The sequence below is a fragment of the Chiloscyllium plagiosum genome, chromosome 20, assembly GCF_004010195.1.
Source record: "Chiloscyllium plagiosum isolate BGI_BamShark_2017 chromosome 20, ASM401019v2, whole genome shotgun sequence".
In the NCBI taxonomy this organism is placed as follows: Eukaryota; Metazoa; Chordata; class Chondrichthyes; order Orectolobiformes; family Hemiscylliidae; genus Chiloscyllium; species Chiloscyllium plagiosum.
The window spans coordinates 63,368,196-63,374,450 of record NC_057729.1 but is presented as its reverse complement, the minus strand read 5'-3'; positions in this window follow the sequence as shown (position 1 = coordinate 63,374,450).

Below are 6,255 nucleotides of genomic sequence, written 5' to 3'. Positions count from 1 at the left end.
CACCCCCACCCTCCTCGTGCTTATCTCTCCACACTTCAGGCTCTCTGCCTTTATTCCTGATGAAGGGCTTTTGCCTGAAACGTCAATTTCGAAACTCCTTGGATGCTCCCTGAACTGCTGTGCTCTTCCAGCACCACTAATCTAGAACATCTTCAATGGGTCTCCGGGCGAAGCACTGTTGATAATTGCTGCTTTTTATTTATATGTTTGGGTTTCTTTGGGTTGGTGTTGTCATTTCCTGTGGTGACATCATTTACTGTGGTGATGTTATTTCCTGTTCTTTTTCAGGGGGTGGTAGATGGGGTCTAACTCGATGTGTTTGTTGATAGAGTTCTGATTGGAATGCCATGCTTCTGGGAAATCTCATCTCAAACAGAGATTCGCACGAGAATTCCTAGAAGAGTGGCATCAGAACTCTATCAACAAACACATCGAGTTAGACCCCATCTTCCACCCCCTGAGTAAAAGAACAGGAAATGACATCCCACAGGATATGACATCACAAACCCAAAGAAACCCAAACATATAAATAGAACGCAGGAATTATCAACAGTGCTCCGCCCGGAGACCCACTGAAGATATTACTTAGTAGGGAGAGGTGAATTTGTTAGACAGTGTATCATGGCACAGCATTATATATTTCCCAGCTCACAATTCTGCTTTAAAGATGACAATCAAACTCATAAAATCACTGAACAAGGCCACTAAAGCAATTCAGCTCTCCCAGTATTACCTCTGTTAATTCATGTATCTTTTTAAATTCTTGGATGGTGGGAGCATCATTCATTGGGAAAGCAATTGTTGCCCATCCCCAGTTGCCCTTTAACTGAATAGCTTGTTAAACCAGTTCAGAGGGCATTTCAAAGTCAACCACGTTACTGTGGGTCTGGAGTCCCATGGAGCTCAGACCAAGTATGACAACAGATTTCCGCCCCTGAAGAGCATTAGGGAAGCAGGTGGCTTTTCACTTCAGTTGACAGTGATTACATGATCACCAACAGACTTGGCTTTTGATCCAGATTTGTTTTTCTTTAACTGAATTGAAATTTCACCAGCAGCCACAGTGGAATTTAAGCATGTGTCTCTCGAACATTAACCTGGAGCTCTGGATTACTGATCCAGTGATGTTGCCACTACACCATCACATCCAAGATGCCAATCTGAAGGTCTACTTCACCATTCCTCACACCATTGGATGGAAGCAGCTCTGTGATGTAAACAGAATATTCAAGAGGGAACATGATAAGTCAACGTATAAATTCAAATCTTTGCTTTTAGAAACACTAACATGCTTTCAAAACATTATTCAGCTCGGATAGTACATTGCAACATGTTTTGAGAATGAAGGTAATATGGGGACTCACTCAGCTGACCCCTGATCTGGAGGCATTGTCTTATGAGCAAAGGTTAAACAAGTTGGGATTCTGCTCCCTGAAGTTTTCAAGAAGAATGTGAGGTGACCATGTCAGTGACACGATTTTGATGCATGATCACAGACTGGTGATTGATAATGTAACATGTGGTGTTTGAAGTATTGAAGTACAGATGAGTTCCATTACACAGGGGTCGGTTTAGAAATGTGACAATTTAAACATTTTCCTACTTCAAAGAGCAGGGTACATTATCACCATGGAGACCTCAGCGCAGGCCTGAAGCAAATGGATTTACGTCTGTCTGTCGAACAGCTTAATTACTACCTTTTCTTGCATTGTGTTGAGGTAAATGAGCAGCACTCTTGCGAACAGAAATGCATTAGATGTACTTGTGTCTAACCTTCGTCTGAGCTCCTTCTCGAGGGCCACAATTACATTGTTCCAGTTGCAATTTGGCTCCCACAAAAAAAGGGAAATGTGTGTGTTATATCTGGCGTTCTGCTTGGAATATGTTAAGGAATGTGACCCTTACTTTAGTTAAATCTGTTATTAAATCATTTGCAAAGTGCTTTTATCATAATTATTCTGTGGATTTCAAAAGGAACAGCACTTAAAGCAGGACACAGTAGAAAATAATGAGATAGTGTTTTGCTGCTGAAATGGCTGAGTAAACTTCTGATTATTAACATAGATTCATTTTGTTCAATATAAAAGCATAACCTTACATTAAATATTGTGAAGATTCATAACATGTCAATATTATGTGGAAAATTAATTTTTAAAGAAGAGATAAATGGAGTTTTGGTTTTTGGATTTGAACGGTGACTTGGTTTTTTTTCTCTGTAGATTGGAAAAACATTTTCTTTTGAAGTGGGGGACAAGCCAGCATTTCCAAGTAATCACGTGATTAGATGAGCTACCTGGTGAGATAATTTCCCAAATTGAGCTTTTATGACCCACAGAAAGGAAGGGCAGACAGCAGAAGCAGTTCTAGTTCAGAAGACCCAGGAAGGCAGATGTCCTGTTCAGCTGCCTCAAAGTCGTCAAAGAGACTGGAACAAAATTTGTAACAAATTTAGTTCTTTGTAACCAACTATACAATTCAGTCATGTGGTGTAAATATCCTTCCAAGGTAAACCACATAGTTATGAAGTCCATCAATAATTTTATTGGTTAATTATTGGAATGATGCCCATACATTGTTCAGTCCAACAGCATCATTTTGCATTGATTAAATCCATCCACCATTCGAGAAGTTTATTTTCCCTGGTTCTATCCATCAATGGAACTTGCCAATGATATAAGACATCGGAACAGAAGTAGACCATTCAGTCCATCACACATGTTCTGCCTTTCCATGGGAACCTTTCTGATATGGTAACCCTAAGCTCTACCTTCCTGCCTTTTTCCTATAACCCATGATTCCTTTACTGATTAAAAATCTCTCTTTCTTAGCCTTGAATAAACTTTGATATGGAGGTGCTGGTATTGGATTGGGGTGGACAAAGTTAAAAATCACACAACACCAGGTTATAGTCCAACAGGTTGATTTTGAAGCACTAGCTTTCAGAGCGCTGCTCCTTCAGCAGGTAGCTGGATGAAGAAGGTGCAGCATTCATAAAGCTAGTGCTTCCAAATAAACCAGCTGGACTATAACCTGGTGTTGTGTGATTTTTAACTTTGAATAAACTTAATAACCCAGTCTCCACAGCCTGCTATTGTAAAGAATTCCACACATTCACAAACCTCAGAGAAAAGACAATAATCCTCACTCCTGCATTAACTGTGTGTTCCTTTACTCGGAGATTCCACCCTCTGGTCCCAGACTCTCCCAGAAGAGAACATCCATTAATTGTCTCAGAAAAAGTGACAAGTACACAGTTCACGTGGATTTGAACATTGTCTGCTTCTAGTAAATGGATAAAGTTTAAATCGTGGCCTATACATCTGAAGAGTAATTGTGTTTTATGTCGCATTGAAGGAATCAATTTTTTGTCCAGGATGGGGGTGGGGGTGGTTGGGGAGTGTCTCACGTGATGTTAGAACAAGAATATTTGTAGTTGGATGGAGGTCCAGACAAGCCCTTTGCTGTCTCATTAAGGAGTCTGTTACAAGAGAGGTGCATTAAAGCAGATTGTCTAAATGGGTTCAGGAAAGTTTTGGTACAATTTTACACAGAAACGAAATGGAAAAATGATACAGTGTGAAGGGGTGAACTATTGAAAAGATCTGTACTTAATGGACTTTTCCTATTCTGAAAGGTTGTTTGCTTTGGATTGAATCAGGTTACAATGTAAATGTACCTGTATCTCATGAGTTATTTATTTCACTGTAGCATTATTTATTGAGTTGTTAAAGTGAAGTTCGATGTTTTATTGAAAATATTGAAGTTACTCTGGGGGCAATATGTTGCAGTGAAGTCATTCTAGCCGAAATGTAACTGTCCACAATAATAGATGGTAAATTTTATGGCATGGTTTGATTCTGTTTTAGACCTTTATTCTTTCTTAATGTTGTCAATGGTTTACATGATGGATATTGACTAATATAGTCCATGTCATTGATTCATGACGAACTAATGATACCGACAAAATTGTTCATTGTGGTGCATGAAAAACCATCTGCAGAGACATTGAATTTATATCTTAAAAAGAAATACTCACATTTACAATTTCCAATATGCAGTCTTGATTGAGAGTGATTCAGACAGCCAATTCACTCAGTCAGCAACAGTCTCTGAGCTTTTACATCAAAGAGCTTGCTCCTTCCGTACCAACTGGCCGTGGGACAGGCTCCTGTCTAGTTGCTCCCACATCTGTTTCCAGAGGCTCCCGTTTGCCTGACTGCATGTCTTTATAACTCTTGTGCACCTCTGAAACTCAAATTCTAGCTGAAATCTATAAGTAACACGATCCTGAATCAGACGGTGAGCTGTTAAGATTAGCCACATCCAAATGAAACTCTTGCTATTATAATCCAACAATGAAGGATTACGCCAGGCCCATCTTTGTGGGGCACCCTGAGGAAGTGAAGGAGGCAAGTGGAGTAAAGCCTGGGCTTCTGCCCACAGCTGACAGATCCAACCTGGGATAGGGTTCAGATTAGATCTCCTGGTGACAGGGAAGGCCTTGGTTAGGTTACTCACTGAATTAAATCGAATTGATTGTCACGTGTACCGAGACACAGTGAAAAGCTTTGTCTTGTGAGCAATACAGGCAGATCACAGAGTTAAGTAGCATAGATAGTAAATAATAGGTTAATGGCAGCAAAAACAAAGACACAGATACAGGCGAATGTTAAGAGTTTGAGAGTCCATTCAGTATTCCAACAACAATAGGGTAGAAACTGTTTCGAAACCAGCTGGTGTGTGTGTTCAGGCTTCTCCCCGATGGTAGAGGTTGAAGAAAAACATTGCCAGGGTGGGATGGATCTTTGAGAATGCTGGCGGCCTTTTCTTGACAGCGGGCCTGAACAAGAAGATCAAAGAACAAAGAAAATTTACAGCCCAGGAACAGGCCCTTCGGCCCTCCAAGCCTGAGCCGATCCAAATCTATTGTCTAAACCTATCGCCCAATTCCTAAGCATCTGTATCCTTCTGCTCCTCATCTACTCATGCATCTGTCCAGACGCATCTTAAATGAATCTCCCGTGTCTGCCTCTACCACCTCTGCTGGCAACGCATTCCAGACACCCACCACCCTCTGTGTGAAGTACTTTTCACCTCTCACCTTGAAAGCGTGACCTCTCGTTATTGAATCCTTCACCCTGGGAAAAAGCTTATCTCTATCTACCCTGTCTATACCCATCATGATTTTGTAAACATCAATGAGGTCCCCCCTCAATCTCCTTTTTTCTAATGAAAACAAACCTAACGTACTCAACCTCCCTTCATAGCTAGCACCTTCCAAACCAGGCAACATCCTCGTAAACCTTCTCTACACCCTCTCTAAAGCGTCCACATCCTTTTGGTAATGTGGCAACCAGAACTGTACACAGTATTCTGAACCAACGTTGTATACAATTTTAACATGACCTGCCAGCTCTTATACTCAATACCCCGATGAAGGCAAGTGTACCATATGCATTCTTGACCACTCTATCCACCTATGCAGCCACCTTCAGGGTACAATGGACCTGCACTCCCAGATCTCTCTGTTCATCAACTTTTCCCAAGGCTCTACTGTTTACTGTATAATTTGCTCTAGAATTAGACTTCCCAAAATGCATCACCTCACATTTGCCTGGTAGATGGATTCTATGACAAATTCTAGGGGTGAAAAGACCCTCTTGGGAATTATCTACAGGCCCCCAAACAATAGTCTGGATGTCGGATGTAAGTTGAATCAGGAGCTGAAATTGGCCTGTCGCAAAGATGTTACTACAGTTGTTATGGGGGATTTCAATATGCAGGTAGACTGGGAGAATCAGGATGGTATTGGACCTCAAGAAAGAGACTTTGTGGAGTGCCTCCGAGATGGATTCTAAGAACAGCTGGTGCTGAAGCCTACCAGGGAGAAGGCAATTCTGGATCTGGTATTGTGCAACGAAACAGAATTGATCAGGGACCTCGATGTGAAGGAGCCATGAGGAGGTAGTGACCATAACACAATAAGCTTCAATCTGCAATTTGAAAGGGAAAGGGTACAATCGGTAGTGACAACTATGGAGCTATGAGGGAGGAGCTGGCCAAAGTTCAATGGTGCAATACCTGAGCAGGGATGACAGTGGAGGAACAATGGCGGATATTTCTGTGTATAATGCAGAAGAAGCAGGATCAGTTCATTCCAAAAAGGAAGAAAGATCCTAGGAGGAGGAATGGGTGGCCATGGCTGACGAGGGAAGTTAAGAAACATATAAAGTTAAAAGAGAAAAAATATAACAT